The sequence below is a fragment of the Canis aureus genome, chromosome 7 (assembly GCF_053574225.1).
Source record: "Canis aureus isolate CA01 chromosome 7, VMU_Caureus_v.1.0, whole genome shotgun sequence".
NCBI lineage: Eukaryota > Metazoa > Chordata > Mammalia > Carnivora > Canidae > Canis > Canis aureus.
Window position 1 is genome coordinate 10,878,625 of NC_135617.1, and position 21,817 is coordinate 10,900,441.

At 34.3% G+C, this 21,817-nt stretch overlaps 1 long non-coding RNA gene across 2 annotated transcripts in view; it reads left to right on the plus strand.

The window, feature by feature from the left end:
* LOC144317066 (uncharacterized) overlaps positions 1-21,817 on the plus strand; it is a 571,155-nt gene that overhangs the window by 460,043 nt on the left and 89,295 nt on the right. Inside the window, exon 8 of one of the 2 annotated variants that reach the window (XR_013382935.1) lies at positions 4,109-4,269. The exons of the other annotated variant lie outside the window; for it this stretch is intronic. This is a non-coding gene — a long non-coding RNA (uncharacterized LOC144317066). The remainder of the gene's footprint in view (positions 1-4,108; positions 4,270-21,817) is intronic. 2 annotated transcript variants of the gene reach the window in all.

The window sequence follows — 21,817 nt, forward strand, 5'->3', positions numbered from 1 at the left end:
GAAGTTTTACGGCAGTTCCTTGATTTCATTTGGATTACTTTCACATCCAAATTCAATTTACAACATATAATCAGATAGTTTCACTATTTTTTGAACTTTTCTACCTTTGCTACAGACTAAATATTTGTGGCCACCCCCCTCCTCCCCTTATATATTTAAACCTAATCTGCAATGTAATGGTATTTGGAGACGTGATCTTTGGAAGTTGATTAAGTCATGAGGATGGATCCCTTATAAAGGAAACCCCATGTGCTCTTTTGCCACGTAAGGACAGCTATATATGAGCCAAGAAATAGGCTCTCACCAGGTACCAAGTCTTCCAGTGCCTTGACTTTAGACTTCTCAGTCTCCAGAATCACAAGAAACTAATTGCTGGTGTTTATAAACTACTTAGTCTATGGTATTCTATTATAGCAGCCTGGAGACATGAGAACAACCTCTCAATTCTTAAATTCCTATAGTCATTGCTTTGATATTCTAACTGCTATCCCATGCCTCTGTTCTTATGGTAGTCTTTTAAAATGTCTTAGAGAAATTTCTCTTTTTCTATTCCAGAAATTTCTAATATGTTAGCCTTGTCTGTTAGTCTATCAGCTATCCTCTGCCAGTTTGAAGTATACATACAATCACTTCTACTACTGTCTTGCCAGGGCTCTCAATGGATTATCTTTATCCTGTATTCACATGGAAATTCCCAACACTGGATCAACACCATCATAAGTTGCTTCCTCTATGAAGCCAACCATGCTCTCTCTTCCTTCCACGGCACCTTGTAGTGTACTTTTCCTGTATTTCTGCAATTTATTCTTTTCTCACCTGCTACATTTTAATCTGAAGGAAAGAGAGCAATGCTTTATTAATGCTTTTTATTTCTTTTTCTATATTTTTTCCATATGTCTCAGGACATGCCTAAAACACTTAATGAATGAGTATATGAATTCATCCTCATGATTTAAAAAAAAAAGTTTTATGAAGGGACATTTAACTAAGTGAACAGTCATTCTGTTTCGTCTTTGATTTTAAAAGAAAGCAAACCCACTGTAACAGATGCCGTTGGTGCTCTGTCCGAATCCCCTCAAATCCCTTTACAGTGCACACCTGCTCATGTTGGGATTTCACTCCCAAGCCAGCATCTGTGAATCTTTGTTAGAGAACTGCCTCAGGCTGCCATTGCTTTGCCTGTGCACATGGGGAGCCAGAAATGTTTAAAAAAGATATGCCCTTTGAAGCCAGCTTTTAGCCAAAGGTTTTAGACCTGGGTATTTAAATACTCCAGCTCTCTGCCTTTGATCCAGGCTACTATGAGGTGCTTCCTATAGTGTCTCCAGAGCTTCCTGCCAGATTGAGCCACAGTTAGACACTGTGGGACTTGGCTTGATATCTTAGGCTTGTCTAGCTACATTTCTCCTTGGTCCCACTTCCTCACTATCCTACTGATTTTTTCTGGGAACTTTTCCTAATAAATAATATTTTCATAAATCTTCTCTTCAGCATCTGTTTCTGGGGAACCAGTTTAAGACACCTACTAATAGTTTGAGGGGCATATATATTACATATGAAATTAACAACCTGTTGGATAATTAAGTAATGACCATAGAAAATTGACACAGCTCCAAAAGTACAAGACAAGTTAAAACTGACAACTTAGTGTAAAGAAAACTACTTAGTTTATAATACTCATTGTTATATAGTCCTTCAGTTAAGAAGTCAAATTTTCTTGAAGGCCATCTTTTTTCTTTTTAGCTCCCCTTAAAAATTCTTAAAACACTTTATTATAAATACGTGTGAAAATATTTGGTGGAGAAAAATAATATTGAGACTAGTATTTTGTATTTAGATCTTTTGGTATCTCAGCAAAAGAAAGTCTCCATTATGACCATCACTAGTTTCTTATAATTTTTTATCAAATTGGGAACTTTGGAAAGTGTTCATGTAACAACTGTTATTTCATGTTTAATACTGTAACCTATAGAAATACAAGAATAATTATTACAATATACCATTATTTTCCCTTTGAAATGGACTTCGGGTTTGCTCCTGTGCTCCTACTTCTTTGTCATATTCAGCTAATGTGGGAAAATAGATATGCCATAAATATTTACCTCAAGAAATTGTGCACCATCATGTAGCATCACAGAAATCAAAACAGCATTACCTGAAACCCAAGCTTCAGTTCATGGTCCTTCCATTCACTATTCCCACCAACGAAAACTTCTAGCTTGACTTTTTTAACTTTGTATGTTAGGTGTTTTGTTTGTTTTTGCTTATAATAAGTATGGAATGATACAGTCTGATTTCTTTTTGGAATCTGGCCTCTTTTGCTTAAGTTATGTATGGGTATTCATACTCTTGCATAGTTGAAGTTAGTTTACTCTCATTGCTATATAGTTTCTATTATGTGAAGATATATACCTTTGATGAACATTGGGGTTCTCATTATTTTGGCTATTAAAATAATGTTATGGTCACAATAATTTACACCTTTGGGCTAGGGGTCATTCATGCCAAAGTTTATTACCCATTTATTTTTCATCTTAATATTTAGACATATCTCATTGTAAATTACCTTTCATTTCCCAGATGACTAATGAATGAGTTTATTTAGATGTTCATTAGCCATTTATATACTTTTTAAAAGACTCATTTATTTATTTTAGAGAGAGAGAGAGAATAAGCAGGAGGGGCAGAGGAGAGAGAGAGAGAATGTCAAGCAGACTCCATGCTAAGGACAGAGCCCAACATGGTGCTTGACCCCAGAAACCTGAGATTCTGACCTGAGCTAAAATCAAGAATAGTCAGTCATTCAACTGACTATGCCACCCAGGCACCCTTGGCCATTTATATTTTAATTAAAATTTCAGGCACATTAAATATAAATACAAATTATTTAATATAAATACACCTAATACAAAGAGCTAGGTTCCCACATTAAAAAATACAATAACATTTCTGATTATCTTAATTTTTTTTTGAAATAGGCTTTATTTTTTTAGAGCAGTTTTAGATTCACAGCAGAATTAAGCAGAAAATACACAGGGTTCCCATATCCCCCTTGCCCCTATACATGCACAGCTTTCTATTAGAGTGGATGTTTGTCACAATTGATGAACCTATATTGACACATCATAACCACCCAAAGTCCATTGTTTACATTAAAGGTAATTCTTGGTGTTGTATATTCTGTGGTTTGGACAAATGTATGATGACATGTAACTCATTATAGTATCATACAAAGTAGTTTTACTGCCTTAAAAATCTTTTTTTTTTTTACTTTTTTTTACTTCTTTAGTACCTTAAAGTACTTCATCTATTCATCCTTTTCCCTTAGCCCCAATAACCATCTTTTTATTGTCTCCATAGTTTTGCCTCTTTGAGAATGTAATATTTGATGTAGTTTATTTTTAAGATGACATTTGACTATAACTATTTCAAATTTTAATAATTTAAGGTGGAAATGAAATAATCACTTTTTCTGAGAAATTTTAAATATAGACTTCACATAATGAATGTACAAATATATAATATATTTTTATTACAGAAACTGGGACATAATTGATTAAAGTTGTGGTTGACCATGTACATCATAAGTTTATGATAATCAGGAACTGGTTTTCCCATGGCCCTACTATAGCAGAGCCATATTCCATTTTCCTAACAAATGACATTCACTACAATTTTAACTTGAAAGACTATTGTCAACAGTATGATGAATAGTCAAGAACCTGGGCTACTCTTTAAATCAAAAGAAAAATAAAAAAAATCAGATTTCTATTATTTTTCTAATATCTCACCAATTAATAGTGATTTCTTTAAATTTTTACAAGCTTACAGTACACAACCATAAACTATGGATATCACATTGGAAAACACCTTCATTAGTTTGCCCAATGTGTTTTTGTTTTTTTTTTTTTTCAAATGGTAGCAGTAATTGATATATGTGATAAAAACTAGATGAAACTATATAGAGATCTCTTCCATGTGATCTTAAATTTTTGCAACTCTGTTTAGAGATGCAGAATTAAATTTATTCTTAACTGGAAATGTGATTCATCTATTTCTTGCAATTCTCACATCTACACTCTGCATCTGATTATTATTTTCACTTTAGGAAGAGGGAATTATCACTAGGAAAACTTAAAAGCAAGCCAGTTTGACACAACTGGTAAGCCTCAGGTCCTGGATTGGTGTCCTACTGACTCCTGTATCCTTCATCATTACCCTGCTTCCTGGACCAGAGAACTTGAGATCTCCTCTGAATGAAAGGAGAATGTGAGTACCTATCAGCCTGTGATGATCAGCTACTTGTTTAGTTTTTCAGTCAATATATTTGACATGAAGTAGAAAATACATGGATAGCAGAATTATTCTTGAAGCAATGAAGTGTTTTTATGTCACTCAGTCTGGAATTATTTTCATTTCTTCACTACGTGCAGTTACCTATACCCATTATTCCTCACCAGTGGCACAGATGTGCAAATCAAAATGCTAAAATTTCTAATCAGGACTGTGGAATATTGAGTAAATTATTTAACTTCTCTGTATCTTAAGTACCTCATTAAGAAAATGCACAGGATATTATTATTGTCTATTTCACAGGACTGTCAGAAAGATTAAATAAAGTAAATATACAATCTTTTTGCAACCATTTTTAGCAACCCCCTTTGCCTCCTGAATAACATTCAAATAATTACAGACTCCTATTTCCTGTAGAAGTGGTATATGTTTTATTTTAAATACATTACAGTGAAATCAATTCTTTGAGAATTTCAGATGACTATCTGTGAACATTACAGAATTAGAGTTGAGAATGATTGGTTTGCAAAAGCATAATATATTTGATTCATTTAGTTAAAGAAAGTAATGAGTGTTTTGGCATCTACTGGATCAGGAAATTAAATGGTTAGAATTTTCACTTTTCAAGTAGTTTGAAACAACATATAATTAAGCAATTTTCAGAAAACTTGATGCTGTAACACAGGGGCATAACCAAGATAGTATGTACAGTGAGATACTCCCCCGAACTTAAATCAAAAAGCATTTTGATACAATTTGAAATTTTTTTCTGTGAATGGCCACTGGCCAAATAATTATATAATTTAAAAACCCATAAGGCTTATGTGATACGAGCTTTAGACATTGATTGTTCTTGTTGCTCATTTTGCTTTTGTTGAGCTATGAAGATAATTCCTGTTCAAATCATTCAGAACTTCCCTCAATTATCTTTTATACATGCCAGTCGTAATGAAGGGATATGAACTTAGTATATTTAAGTCAATTACTACACTGAAATAACAATCCTAAGATGTAAATAAAATATTATTGTAATTATTGAAGTTGGACCTTAGATTTCCTAAGAACTGGTTTTTTAATGTTTTCTTTGCAAAAGAAAACCCATTTTTACATTTTTGTAAGGGACAGAACAGATGGTTTCTTTCTCTGGTTGATTTTCCCTTTAGTACTTTGACTCTGTCCTCAAAAAGAGCTTTCATGCTTTTTTTCTTACCTCTTCATAATAACAACCTCAATTTGACAAAATATGGAGATAATATATTGTTAGAAAACACAAGAAAAGGAATAAATTGAATAAAATACATAGCAATACTAAAAAGAAATGATGTTCAGATTATTTTCTGATGATTGTGACATCTCTCTTTCCTGAGATGTCTCTAAGGTTATTTCTTTAAAATTAACATCATTAAACAAAAACTAAAAATCCTGATATTTTAAAAAGTTGTTCTCTTTCAAAATCAGAAGCTGAAGTTGCCACTTATTCCTTTTCTTTAAATAACATCTTCTCCTAGGAATTTGAAGAATAGGCTTCTAATTTACATTTTATCTTTTCTGATATTTCCTAAATACTGAGAGAAGTTAAATAGCTTTGTATATTGCTACTTTAAGAAATATTGTCATTTCGTGGATGGAACTGGAGGGTATTATGCTGAGTGAAATAAGTCAATCGGAGAAGGACAAACATTATATGGTCTCATTCATTTGGGGAATATAAATAATAGTGAAAGGGAATAGAGGGGAAGGGAGAAAAAATGAGTGGGAAATATCAGAAAGGGAGACAGAACATGGAAGACTCCTAACTCTGGGAAACGAACTAGGGGTGGTGGAGGGGGAGGAGGGCAGGGGGTGGGGGTGACTGGGTGGCGGGCACTGAGGGGGGCACTTGACGGGATGAGCACTGGGTGTTATTCTGTATGTTGGCAAATTGAACACCAATAAAAAAAATTATTGATAAAAAAGAAATATTGTAATTTAATAATTGCTAATATAATTATAAGTTACTGTATTTATGTGGGGGAAAATGAGTTGACATTTTGACCTTAAGTAGTCCACCAAGACAATTTTATTTAACGTTTAATTTCAGCTGACTTAATGTGTCAAGATAGTAAAAAAAAAAAAAAATAGTGTATGGAGTGTAAAGGAAGTGCAGTAAATGATAACTTCTAAAATTCTGTATAAAAAAATTTGAAGGTAAAGAAATGTGCACATTTGGTTTCCAGATTGTATTTCATGGGGCCCTAGAACCCAATTTTATAATCTCCTCAAAGCAGAAGCTTTGCCTTTTCAATATATATAGATCTCTGATGAAAGATTATTGTTCTATCAGGTACAGATCATTGCTTTTTACTTCAAATGTTTTTAATTCTGCAAATAAAATAAAGTGCAGGAATTCAGATAGTGTGTCCAAAATGCCTTTAGCTCATTGACATTCCCAATGGAAGTCTGCTGTTGAAATGATTTCTCAGCTAACTCTTGATATGTTCTGCAAACCATGAAAATATCATTGAGAAGTGGTCTGTGCACATCAGTGAAAGGGGAGAAATAGCCAACCAGAATTACAGTAATGATAGGTGACTGCAGGGGTTTGGCGCAGTGGAATTTTGATGTGCATAAAAATAAAATCAGATCTGATGTGCACATTATTATTCCTAAATACCACTTTTTATGAAAAATGATATCAGATCATGTTTCTAGGAATGTATAAGTGAACAGAATAATAATTCCCCACAGCTACAGGGGATTCTTGCAATGCTTGTCAGGAAATGACTGCTGCAGAGGTTTAAGCAATTAAGAGATTTATCTTCTAAGGTGACTATTTTCCTGTTCCAGTCAGATTGAACATATTAAAAATGAGGTTGGCCACATGTACATTCATGTGTACTTGTTATGCATGGTCCCATAAAAATATGCATTTGGGAAAGACATTACAACCTCAGTTCCTTGTAAAGACAGCAGGACTTAATGGGCCAGAAAGCAGGTGTGCAATCCAAGGAGAAATTGCTCTATAACGGTGCAGTACCATGGCTGAGTAGAATCATGGTTTTGTTTTTCTTTCCAATATCATTGCATAGTCTATTTAGATGCTTTCTATAAAATCATGCCCAATGATCCATGTTTTGGGTTGTGTCAGATTATATTATTAATGATAAATCAAGCTACTGCCAAAACCAATGAAACTCTTTTGTAATGCTCAATGTAGGGAAGCAGACATAATGTATGTTTTATGAACTAATTATATTGCATCAGAACGTACTCCATAGTTCTGCATGTAGTATGTTTTAATGAATATTTTATTACTCTCAATATACCAATACTGTTTTAAAGTGTTATGCATTTGTAGGTACAGTTTAAGATCTTTCCATTCAAATTAAATTTTCCTTGTTTAGGAAAACTCTCTCCAGAAATAGAAAATATAATCCCTTTTATATTTCTGAATACCATAAATATGTAATTTAAGAGTTTGTTAAGATTGCTTTTAATAATAATATTTCATTATTATAATTCCATATGCAGGATATGAACATAAAAACATTATAATTAAGACCAGGTTTTAATAGGTACACATACATGACAAATGAAAGTAGTATGATATAACATTAGGAGCCATGGCATTAGATAACAGGTTGAAATCAGTGGCATTACTTTATTACTGTTGGTTTTAATGTTTCCAGCCAAATTCCAGATAGCTCTAGTAATCAAAACAATACAAATTTACACAATAAAATATCCCTTTTACAAAAAAAGACATTTAAGAAATTGTAATAACTAGCATTACTGATGGTGTGTTGAAATGGGAAAATGGCAGTTCTTGACATACCTGCTGGGAGAATATATCAACATAGTTTTCTCTGGAGGGAAATTTGACAAGATTACTGAAATATTTATAACTTTTGATTAATTTCTAGGAATTATCCTGAAAAAAACAATTAAAAATGTATATGGATATTTAATTACCAATTGTTAAACACTATGATATTTATAATGTAAAACTGGAAACACCCTAAATGCCCAATAATTGGGGATAGTTAATGGGACACCTGGGTGGCTCAGTGGTTGAGCATCTGCTTTAGGCCCAGGGTGTCATCCTGGAGACCTGGGATCGAGTCCCTCATTGGGCTCCCTGCGTGAAGCCCGTGTCTCTGCCTCTCTCTTTCTCTTTCTCTGTGTCTCTCATGAATAAATAAATAAAATATTTAGAAAAATATTGGGGATAGTTAAGATAAATTATTATATATCCACATAATGAATATTCTATAATCATCAAACTTGCATTTTATAGAAAATTATATTGGAGAGTATTATTTTGCATGTAATGTAAAAAACAAAATCACTATATCACCAAGTTAACTTAAATATGAATGGACAGGGAGAACAAAGTCGACACTTACATTTAAGGGATAAAATTAAGATTTTTTTATTGTGATTTTTGAGTTTTCAAAAATGTTTACAGCAGATGTATTCTACTTTTGCCTTAAGAAATTTCTTATTTAAAATTTAAGTAGTAAAGTGGCATTACTTTAAATCTATAAGATTTAACTACTGTCAATATAAATTCAATGAAAATGTTACTTTTATAGTTAATATTTTATAAATCCTCCATTATGTCTCTAAAAGCAAACATGTATTATATCATTAAAGTCCTATTATTAATGTCTTCCATTCTCTATAGGAAGACATCCTGAATTCCTAAGCCTTAAGAAGCTGTATCATTTCTCATATAGCTCTTCAAAGATGTGTCTCAAATAAATAGACATATTATATTTATGCATGGAGTACTTAGTTCTATTAACAGGTCAACTTAACCCCACACTGATCTACAGATTCAATATAATTCCAATGTAGAATTTCTCTGAGTTTTGACAAGCTGATGCTAAAATATATGTGGAGAAGCAAATGATTTAGATTACTATTTTAGTTTAGAAAAGAAATACTAAATCAGAGTATTAACAGTATACAATTTCAAAATTAAGTATGAAGCCACATCAATGAAGGCAGGTTAAATGTATCAAAGGATAGACATAGAGAACAATGGAATGGACTAAAGATTCCAGAAATTGACCCATACAGCTGTATTCAACTGATACTTTGTAAAGGTGCAAAAGCTAGTCAAAGGAAAATGGATAATGCTTTAAACAAACTTTAAAAAAAATGAACCATAACCTATGCCTGATATTATACACAAAAAAACTAACTTATAATGGCTCAATGACCTAAATTATAAAATGTCAAGGGAAAATATAGAACAAATGTTTTGTGACCTTGACACGGGCAAAGATTTCTTAAATAAGACACCATTCTTTAAAAATAGAGATGAGCAGGGGAATGGGCTAAATGGGTGATGGTTATTAAGGAGGCCATTTGTTGTGATGAGCACTGGGTGTGTTTTTTTTTTTTTTTAATTTTTATTTATTTATTTATGATAGTCACAGAGAGAGAGAGAGAGGCAGAGACACAGGCAGAGGGAGAAGCAGGCTCCATGCACCGGGAGCCCGATGTGGGATTCGATCCCGGGTTTCCAGGATCGCCCCCTGGGCCAAAGGCAGGTGCCAAACCACTGCGCCACCCAGGGATCCCCGAGCACTGGGTGTTGTATGCAAGTGATGACTCAATTCTATACCTGAAACTAATATCACACTGTAAGTTAACTGAAATTCAAATAAAAACTTGAAAATAAAATAAAATAAAATTTAAATTAAATTAAATAATGGTTAGATCTTTGACAAAGGAGGCAAGAATATGCTATGGGAAAAAGTTTCTTCAACAAATAGTGTTGAGAAAATGGGACAGCTACATACAGAAGAATGAAACTGGACCACCTTCTTACACCATACATGAAAATAAACTAAAACTTGATTAAGGATCTAAATGTGAGATCTGAAACCATAAAACTCCTAGAATAGAACACTGGAATAATATCTCTGATATCGACTCTAGCAACATTTTTCTAGATATGTCTCTTCAGACAAGGGAACAAAAGCAAAAATAAACTATTGGAACTACATCAAAATAAAAATCTTCTACACAGCAAACAATCAACAAAACTATAAGGCAACCTACTGAAAGGAAGAAGATATTTGCAAATGACATATCCAATAAAGGGTTAGTATCCACAATATATAAAGAACTGATACAAGTCAACACCAAAAAAAAAAATCCAACTAAAAATGGGAAGAAGGCATAAACAGACATTTCTCCAAATAAGATGTACAAATGGCCAATGGACACAGGAAAGGATGCTGAACATCACTCATCATCAGGGAAATGCAAATCAAAAGCACAGTGAGATATCACCTCATGCCTGTCAGAATGACTAAAATCTAAAACACAAGAAAACAAGTGTTGGAAAGAATGTAGAGTAAAAACCTTTGTGTACTGTTAGTGGAAATGCAAACTAGAGCAGCCATTATGGAAAACAGTATGGAGATTCCTCGAAAAATTAAAAAAAAAAGGAACTACCATATGATCCAGTAATCACACTACTAGGTATATACCCTAAGAATATAAAAACAGTAATTTGAAAGGATATATGCACCCCTATGTTTATAGCAGCACTATTTACACTAGCCATATTTTGGAAGCAGCCCAAGTGTCCATCAACAATTGAATGGATAGAGAAGATATATATATGTATTAGCCACAAAAAGGGACGAAATATTGCCATTTGTAACAACATAGATCTAGTGCTCACTTCGGCAGGACATGTACTATAACAACATAGATCTAGAGAGTATAATGCATAGAATTCTTGTATCACTGTATTGTACACTTGAAACTAATATAACACTATATCTTAACTCTATTGGAATTTTAAAAATAAAAAATACAACAAATACCCACCATTTGCTTCAACGTGGATGGAACTAGAGGGTATTATGCTGAGTGAAGTAAGTCAATCGGAGAAGGACAAACAGTGTATGTTCTCATTCATTTGGGGAATATAAATAGTAGTGAAAGGGAATATAAGGGAAGGGAGAAGAAATGTGTGGGAAATATCAGAAAGGGAGACAGAACATAAAGACTTCTAACTCTGGGAAACAAACTAGGGGTGGTGGGAGGGGAGGATGGCGGGGGGTGGGGGTGAATGGGTAACGGGCACTGAGGGGGACACTTGACGGGATGAGCACTGGGTGTTATTCTGTATGTTGGTAAATTGAACACCAATAAAAAATTAATTTATTAAAAAAATAAAAAATAAAAATAATGGATAATTTGGGTATTTTATAAATATTAAAATCTTTGTTCTTTGATAGACACTGTTAAGATAATAAAGCAGTAAACAGACCTAGATGAAAACATTTGCACAATATATCTGATCAGTTCATTATATCCAGAATACAAAAAGAACTTTTACTTCAATAAGGAAGCAAACAAACAAAAAAAAATGGACAAAAGATCTAAAATAGGCACTTCATCAGAGAAGATAAACCAAATACAAGTAAACTCACTGAAAAGATGTTCACCATCATTACAGAAATGTACATTAATAGCACAGTGGGAAGCCATTTTATATCTAATAGAAAGGCAAGATTTAAATTATTGACAGAACCAAGTGACTTTGAAGATGTACAGCAACAGATCATATGTTGCTGGTACAAATTTAAAATGGTACACCCACTTTGAAACTCATTGAAAAGTTTCTTACAAAGTTAAATCTATACTTATCACAAGACCCATTATTCCTGCTCCTACATATTTACCCTAAAGAAATGAAGCTTCTTGCAAAACGCTGTTTTATCAATGTTTGTAGCAACTTTATTCATAATTTCCCCAAACTGGAAATTACCAAATGCTTTTTTACCCGGTGAATGGATTGAAAGTAAAAAATAACTCTGTTACATACATCTCTACAATGGATTTCTATTCATCATCAGATAGAATCAGACTATTTGATTCATGCAACATGAAACAAATGTATACAATATGATGCAAGGACCAATTTCAAGGAGACAATGACACACGTAGGAAAGGGCCCCGCACAGCCTAGTGGATAGGACCAAATGAAACCTGGATATTAGGCATACTAACCAGCAAGTAGGTTAAGAAATAATATAGAATTTTAGGCTTTATGACTGAGATAAGACAGAGAGAGAGCTGTGTCTTAGAACAAACAAATATTCCTGGCTTAGGGCTTATTTACACCCTGGTGATATTGATAAAGGTCTCAAGAAATTCAACATTTATGGATGATCCATTCCATTAATCCTAGATCTAGGAAGGTGACCCAGCAGAGAGATGAGGAGGCTCTCATTCTGAAATTCATATTCATCTGGAAGTTTCTGCTTCTTTTTCCCAAACCCTATCCTTCCCTATTACTCCATCATGTTCATTTTGGGCCCATCATTGGCCGGCTTAATCATGTAGTAGAGTTCTTAGTCAATTCCGAAGCCAGGAGCCAGGTTTATAATCTTAACCTTATCATGCTTGGGCAATTTGGTGAATGGTATGAAAGTATCAAGCCACCTCATCATTATTTCCTATTTGGGAACGTGAAACTTTCATAAAGTATACCATTAATTATGTATTTACTTAAATTCCAGAAATTGTCTTGGCCTTACTCAATAAGAAGCAACAAGTATAGGCCATACTCTTCAAGAGGCAATTTTAGAGGGGTGCCTGGGTGGCTCAGTCACTTGTGTCCAACTCTTGGTTTTTGCTCAAGTCATGATCATATGGGTCATGAGATTGAACCCTGTGTCAGGCTCCGTGCTCAGCGGGAGTCTGCTTGAAAATTCTCTCCCTCTGCCCTTCCCCGTACTCATTCACCTCACACACTCACTCTCCCCCTCTCTTTTAAATAAATCTTTTTTAAAAAATGCGATTTTGGAGACACCTGAGATATGCTTCAGAAAGGTGAAATTCTTCTATTGGAGCAGAAGCAAAGCAACATCCTACTTACAAATGTTCTCTTTGTTATATGAAATAGAGATTATCTTGCCTGTATCTTACCTAAGATTTATTAAAGAAGATGCCATTTACAATGCTTTGCTTCCAACCTCTGATCATTGTACTCATTACAGTGGCACAACATTTTGTTGAACAGGAGAAACAGTTTATCATATGCAAAACTTGACTTTTGGCATTATGTTAGAGCAGATACAAAGTAGTTTTATACAGTTAGATAATTATGAATATAGTCATATTGTTTTCATTGTTTCTTATGTTTTAGAATTTAGCTTAGGTAAGTGATGGTGTCAGTGTGCCTCCTAGAATTAAAAACTATGTAAAGAATTTCTTTTAAAGAATCTCTCTATTCTTTTGTTGTCCAGAAGGGCAAAATGAAAGTAACCTCCCAGGCATAAATTTGGAAATAATTTCATTTTCTACTTTGTACTAGGATTTGCCCTTTAGCCCAGCTTAAATATAAGTCTATTAAAATAAATTTCCTGTGGCCAAAGCCTAAAGTATTTACAGATGATAAAATTTGGTCATCTGTTTGTACTTTCTTTCAAGAAAATTCATCAGAAACTACCAAGGGAAATTGTTGGTTATTTTCTGTGGTCACCAGCTTTCTGCTAACATCTTATTTCCTTCACACAAACAAATCAAATCTATCATAGCATTCTTAGCCCCAGGGCCTTCTATAATTTCTTCATGTTCTGTGATCTGAAATATATACCAGTTACTTGGGGGAATGCAGAGATAAATAAATTAACAATCAATAGGAGTTATTTTTCCATCTAGCCTAGTGTTCAGGTTTATGTTTTTCCAATCAGCCCATTATACAATCTACAGGAAAATCTGTTAATATAATTCTGAAACAAAGAATGAAAACAAGGCAGAGATTGTGGAGGTGGACTCAAGAAGCAGGGGAGTGGGGTGTTACAACAAATGTGAATAAATGAGGCAAGAAATTAACAGAAGTGCCAGAAGTTTTGTGATCAAAGCCAGAGAAGTAAATAAAATGTATTCAATTACCAAGTGGCAGAGAAATGTAGGAACCAAAATTCTGAATAGTCAAAAAATACATCAGTAGACATTTATATCCAGAGTCTAGAAAAGATTCCAAGTATTCAGACAATTTTGAGAAACAATGATCAAAAGAAAATCCAGGGATATGGATACCATAAACTGTTACGGTATCAGAAAGTTCATAGGTGTATGAACTTTATTTTTTAAGGTAAATAGTAGAAAAGTAATGCAATTTGTGTAGAATTCTGAATGTGGCCTAATTTTTAGCACTGAACATTTGCCTTGGGAACATTTTCCAGCCGGGCCTAGTTCTACATCTCCATGTTGATCATGGCAAGAGCTAGACCAGTGGTGGCAGCATAGCCAAGGTTACAAAGATATTTTTATGTCAAGGATTACAGAACACATATGTATGCGAATGAGAGTGGAAATTCAGGGTCATAATGCCTTATAGATCTGAAGAATTCATTTCTGATCGACATATTCTGCTTTTTAAAAAATATTAGGGAAAATAAAAACAATTCTATAGTCCTTGCTGGAAAGAATTTTGCTTGGGTGATTTTTGAAAGACTTCTTTGAGAGGCTGCCCCTAGGGAGTCTATTTCACAGTCTCATAGACTTAGTTCATTTAGGTTTTCCTTACATCCAATCAACACTTACTTCTGTTTAATTTAACCTTAATGAAGACATTCAACAAATTTTTACTCTGCATCCTGTAGCTTTTTAACCCTGGGACTTCAGGAATTAAAGAACTTTCTGGAGGTCCAGGTCCTGACTTTTCTTCTCAGCCTGTTTGTGCACTTCCTCATCAAAATCTAGTTTTAGCTAGAACCCTGCTAAGTCCATTTAACCAGGACCTCTCCATAGATCCCTGGCTAAGTGCTGGATTCAGAGAGATTCCATTAGGCTTAATGGAGAGTACTTGCCATTTAGCTGAGAGCTGAATGGAAATAACACAAAGTCATTCAAAACAGATATAATACAGATGCATCCTAGTCAGAAGAATATACCCTGCAGAGCAACGTGGGCATTCAGTTGAAATCCCAAGAAAGGCCATGACTAATAAATAAATATGCTATAATGTAAGGGTTGCATCCTAGGAGTAAGGGAAGAACAAAACTAAGCAGTTACAAGTAAAAGAGAGAGAGGCTGGCAGGATATGCCTGCAATGTAACTGCCTGCCAAAACAGAAAGCTGGAAAGCTGGTGGACGTGGACAAATATGGGCTGTTGGATGATGAGGAGTTTGCCCTGGCCAACCACCTCATCAAAGTCAAGCTAGAGGGCCACGAGCTGCCTGCCGACATGCCCCCACACGTGATCCCCCCCTCCAAACAGAGGCACGAGTGAGTGAGCGTAGCACCCCGCCCGGCACAGCTGCTATGGAGAAGGGAAGGGCCATAAAGACGGAGCCATGACTCTGCAACTCTTGCAAAGAAAAACCACCATCTTTCTTTTCAGGCTGTTCCTGGGCCCAGCAGGGAGGTGAATAACGGTTGTATGTTAATGATGGAATTTTGTGCACAAGAACTATGGATATTTTTAATCTATAATGTTAGAAGCAAAAAAAAAGATTCTGGTATTATTTTATTTTATTTTATTTTGGTATTTTGGTATTTATCAATTTGGTAGTCAGTCATAATCCTGACTACCAAAAACATATCACCCACGATGCTTAACATATAATCAATAATTACTAGGTCTACACAAAATAAAAAAAAAAGAACTTAAAAATAGTCAATATAAATAGACTCTAAAGGGACACAGTTATTGATATTGGAAGACAAGGAGTTTAAATGACTACTTAAATATGTTCAGGTACTTAAAATATGAATATCAGGATATGGTGGGCAATATAAGTACAGAAATGGAAACTATCAGAAAGAATCAAATAAAACTTTCTATAATGGAAAAGTACAATATCTGAGATAGTAAATTATTCAGTGGGATTTGCAGATTGAAGACTGCCGAAGGAATAGTGGGAACCAGAAAACAAGTCAATAGAAATTATCCAATCTGAGGATCACAGAGGGAAAAAAGGTATGAAAAATAAATGAATATATAATCAATGACCTGTGGAATAATATCAGCCACCTAACATAGTTGTAATTGGACTCTCAGAAGAAGAAGAGTTTTGGAAGAATAGGAGGGTGCAGTAGACATAAAAAAAATATTCAAAGATTTAATTGCTCAAAAATTCCAAAATTTGAAGTTAAAAATCAGCTGACACATCCTTTATGTTCAGGCATCTCAAGTAGGGTAATTATAAAGAAAACCACAACTAAGCACATCATAGTTGAAGGTAAAAAGGAAGACTAAGAGAAAACCTTATGGGAAGCCAGAACAAAAGTCATATTATACACAGAGAAAATACCATATGAAGGACAGTAAACCCATAAGAAACAACTGAGTTCAGAAGACAATGAAAATATCTTTAAATTTCTGAGGCAAGGAGGGCAGGTTACAGCACTGAAATATATACCCAGAAAAAAATGTTATTTAAAATGTGGTAAAATAATGATGGGAGAAATAAAAAATAACAAGAGTATATGCTTAAAGTCAGACACATAAATAATTAGATTAAATGTAAATGGACTGAACAATTCATGAATAAATAAAAAAATCAAGAGCTGACTACATACTATAAACACTTTGAATATAAAGACACAAGCAGGTAGAGAGTAAAATGGAACGAGATATATAAAACCAGTAGTAATATCAAATAACTTACCAAATATAAAGAGAGGTTCTTTTAATAATAATCATTAATCAGCAAGTGTTAACCATCTTACATGCCAGAGAAAGGACATTTTCCTTCCTAATATGATTCAAAACATTTTCCTTCCTAATGATTCAAAATGAATGATTTAAAGTGAAATCATTACAAAGAAAAAAATCTACATTGTAATTAGATATTCCTATGACAAATACAAGGATATAGAGAATTTTTAAATGTCACATGACTGACATTTAGAACACTATACCCCATAACTATAGTATATAGTTTCAAGACCACATGGGAGATTAGACCATATACTGGAATATAAAATAAGTTTCAATAGGTTTAAAAAAAATCAGATGTTTCAGAGCATGTCCTTAGACCAAAATTTAAAACAAGGCATGTCTCCTTTTTATTCCTGTTCCTACTGAATAACCCTGGAGTGGAAGAAGCAGCTTGGACGTCCCTAGCCTTGGGACGTCCACTTCTTGACCTTTTTTGGGTCTAGGGTTGAAGACAGGTAAATAGGATAGGGGAACAAGAAAATGTTTATTAGCTGGCCATAATTTGATTTCCTCCTAGTCAGTTGTTGTTGCTTTATTGGTTGACAGTGACATGGGATGACCAGTAACAGTTAGGATACTTTGCTATCTCTTCTGAAGGACACACCTATGGGTTTCTCAGAAGGTCCTGAGTCCACCACTCTCTCTCCACTCCCCCTCTTTCAGGAGATCTGGCTTGGCCTCCTATTCTATAATCTGCTCCCAAATTCATTTTTCTGTTATACTCTCCACATCTGCTTGCTGCCAGAGTTCCCTCAACTGACAGGAAACTCCCTTAAAGGGCATTCTATCAAGATTGCTCAACCCAGTAAATTTTCACAGTACTACTTGCTCAGGAGAAGTTTGCATATTCTTGTTAGGCCAAATGCTGGGAGTGTAGACTATGTCACTTGGCATCTCTGAATATTCTTTTTTACTATTAAGAAATTTTGAAAGGCAGGAGGATAAGTCCTCAGGTTGAGCATAAGCCTCCTTGCACAAGAAAAATGGTAGTGTTCCCTTTTGTGGTGATCCTGAACAATTTCCACAGAAATGCTGCACTCTTGATGACTCTCTTGACTCCTCCTCTTGTCCTTTTTCCTCATGTCATCTAATATAACCTGGAGGGGGATGGAGGTAGCTGGATGATGTCTTGTATGAAACTTGTTTGTATATATGTGCATTTGTGTATATACACAAAAAGTATAAAGAAAATTGGATTATTACATAAAATGTTAATAGTTTTTATCTCTAGGTTGAAATTATGGGAGACATTAATTTTTGTTTTGTGCTTTTCTGATCTTTGCCAATTTTTATATTTGAGTTTATTCTTTAGAGAAAAAATTTTTTTTTGGTCTGATAAAAAGTTAATCTACAAGTCAGCTCTATCCATTAAAAGCCACGGCATTGTATGTTCTATTTCGACTATTAAATTAAGAAATCAAGTGATTGACAAGTTTGGGAAATTATATCTTTAAGGCTACAAATTTACATTTATCCTTTCATTAACAATGACTCAAAGGTTGAATGGAAAATAGTATATCACTGTCTTGTTCTTTTGCTTATACTAGAAAGTCAAAGAAACTCTTGAACTTTGCTTTATTCTCCTATAGTTCATGAGTTGATCCTGTATGTAGTAAATGATCTGAGAAGTCATTATGTGATCAGCATCTCAGATGTTCTACAAAGACCGGAATGTGACCTGTATAACTTTTAATGTAATAGATAAGAGAATGTAGGAATGTTGTTTATCATTAATGACAACAGATGTCTACAGACAGGATGGTGGGGAAGATTATGCTTGTCCTAAAGATAAATGGAATTTTGGCTTATTTTGATTGACACTGAGATTATGTGGATATAAGGAAAGTGTAACCCAGAATACTAAGGTAATTTCTTCAGAATAGTGTTTGCGTGAACTCCATTTTAAACAGTTGTATGGTATTAAGTTGTCTTGATATTAGGTCAGTTTCTGTGTGGCCAGATGTAGTGTGTTGCTGTTTCACAGATTTTAATAAGACTTTAATATGATGATGAATATATTTAAAAATATAGAGTACAATATAAATTAAGTATATTCACTTAGGCTACCATAACAAAATACCAGATTAGGTGAGCTAAACAACAGAAATTTATTGTCTTCAGTTCAGGGACTGGAAGTCCAAGATCAAGTGCCAGCATGGTTAGTTTCTGGTGTATGTTCCTCTCTTGAGTTGTAGAAGTTGACTTTCCCAGTGTGTGCTCACATGATCTCCTCTTTGTACAAGCATAGAGAAAGAGTGTGCACTCTCACATGAGTGAGCACCCAGCAAGCAAATTTTCTAGTGTGTCTCATTAAAAAGGAACTGATGCCATGATGAGGGCCCCACTTTCATGATCTCATCTAACCCTGATTACCTTCCAAAGTCCCCATCTCCAAATACCATAACATTGGACAGTAGAGCTTCAACATAAATTTTGGGGCACACAAAGATTCAGTTCATAACATCAAGTTTTTTTTTTTTCCAGCAGCATAATAATGCTAATTTTAGTAGGGTTCTCAAGAGAAACAGAAGTATATTATATAATATATATATATACAGTATGTATAAACACACCTACACACACACACACTGTATTGGCCTTTGAACAACGGAGGTTTGAACTACACAAGCACACTTACATGTGGATTATTTTTCAATAAAATATTAAAATTTGGGGAGAGATTTGTGACAATTTGCAAAAACTTACAGACAAACTACATGGCCTACAAATATAAAAAAAAGAGATAAATGATTATGCACATCGTGAATGCATGAAATATATGTAGATACTTGTCTGTAATTTATTACCATAAAATAAACACAAATCTATTATGTGAAAAGTTAACATTTATCAGAACTTATGCACACAAACATACATCATACATGGCACCATTTGCAGTTGAGAAAAATGTGAACAAACATAAAGATGCAGTATTAAATCATAACTGCATAGAGTTAACTAGAGTATATACCATACTGCTATAATAATTTTATAAAATTTTTTAAAATAGCAGTACGGTAATAGCACTTCCTGTTGCTATTACGGGAAGCTCAAGTCTTGTGAGCATTCTTTTAAAACACAGTATGGCAGTAATCTTCTTCCTATGAGCAGCTTGTTTCTCCAGTAAATTTCACATCACAATAAAAAGTGATCTTCATCTTCTCCACCTCCCACCAAAAGTGATTTCTTCTGGTTCTTGCTATTAGTAGTTAAGTTTTGGGGGAGTAAAAAGTTACACATTGATTTTCTACTACACAGAGTATCAAGACCCCTAGCTCCCACATTGTTCAAGGGCCAACTTTGTATATGTTTATGTGTGGGGAGAGAGAGAGAGAGAGAGAGAGAGAGAGAGAGAGAGATAAATTTTGAGAAATAGAGACTGAGAGCAAGCAAGATGATAAGAAATGGGCTTATGTGATTATGGAGATTAGCAAGTTCCAAGATCTTCGAGGTGTACTGGCAAGCTGGAGACTCAGGAGAGCTGATGGTGTGGTTCCAGTCCAAGAGACAGCAGGCTTGAGACCCAGGAAAGAGCCAATGTTTCAGTTAGAGCCTCAGGGTGGAAAAAAGCCAGCATTCCAACTTGAAGACAGGCAGGCAGGAAGAAGTCTTCCTTACTTGGAGGAGGTTCAGCCTTTTTTCTTCTATTCGGATCTTCAACTGATTGGATGAGGCCCACCCACACTAAGGAGAACCATCTGCTTTACTCAGTCTGCCTAGTTAAATATTAATCTCATTGAAAAACACCTTAACAGAAACACCTGTAATAATGGTCGATCACATATCTGGGCCAAATACCTGTCTCTAGTCAAGTGGACATGTAAAATAACTGTCACAGTAATAAATGAACTGGAGAAAAGAGAACTGACAATCGGAGTTTTCTTGAGTGTAGTAAATTCATAATTGGCACTAGGTCTTCTTGTAGGAATGATCTAGCCTATATAAAGGACCCAGCAGGTAATACACACACAATACGTATTCTTCCTTTCACCTTATTCCTCTGGCACAACTGTTACATCCGTCCTTTGGAAAAGGAGACTTAGAGATTTTCTTGTGGTTTATTTTGTAGGAGGGACGGAGGGAAGAGATAAACATTAAGTCTGAAAGATTCATCATAAATATTTATTCTTCTGAGTTACATTTTCTCTACTTTTACTTACCTGTCTCATTTCATTATTTTTCTTTTTAGTTTTAGTCACTTTTGCTCTAATTTCCCTTTTTTCTCTGTCACTTTTCTTTCATATCTAATTCCCCATAGGGGAATTAAATAGTTTTGAAAAAAAAAGGAATTAAATAGTTTTGGAGCAAGCAAAACTCTTTTAAAATAACAAATGATCAAAGTAAGTTGCTCAAAGTCACGCTCTATTAGGAAATGGCAGGGCTAGACATAAAACTTTTCCTCTCTTCAAATTCGGTCATTCTTCCGCTAAAACAATCTACTTGACAAAGTTGATCTATATTTTTTAATTATTATCACTAAGAAAGGAATATCTCAAAGTGCAAATGCCCCTTAAAATGGGCAGGCTAAAGAGAACATAGTTATTGCTCTTGATTTGAATTCTGCATTAAAAAAATATGTAACTTAGGGGCACCTGGATGGCTCAAGTTGGCTAAGCATCTGCCTTCAGCTCAGATCATGATCCCAGGGTCCTGGGATGGAGCCTTGCCTCAGGGAGCCTGATTCTCCTCTGCCTCTCACCCCACTCATGCTGTCTCTCACTAGTGCTTTCTCTCTTGCTCAAATAAATACATAAAAATTTGTAAAAAAAAAATATGTAACTTAGAATTATATGATTCTAATAATTATATAACATAAAAATAACAGAATTAGCCAT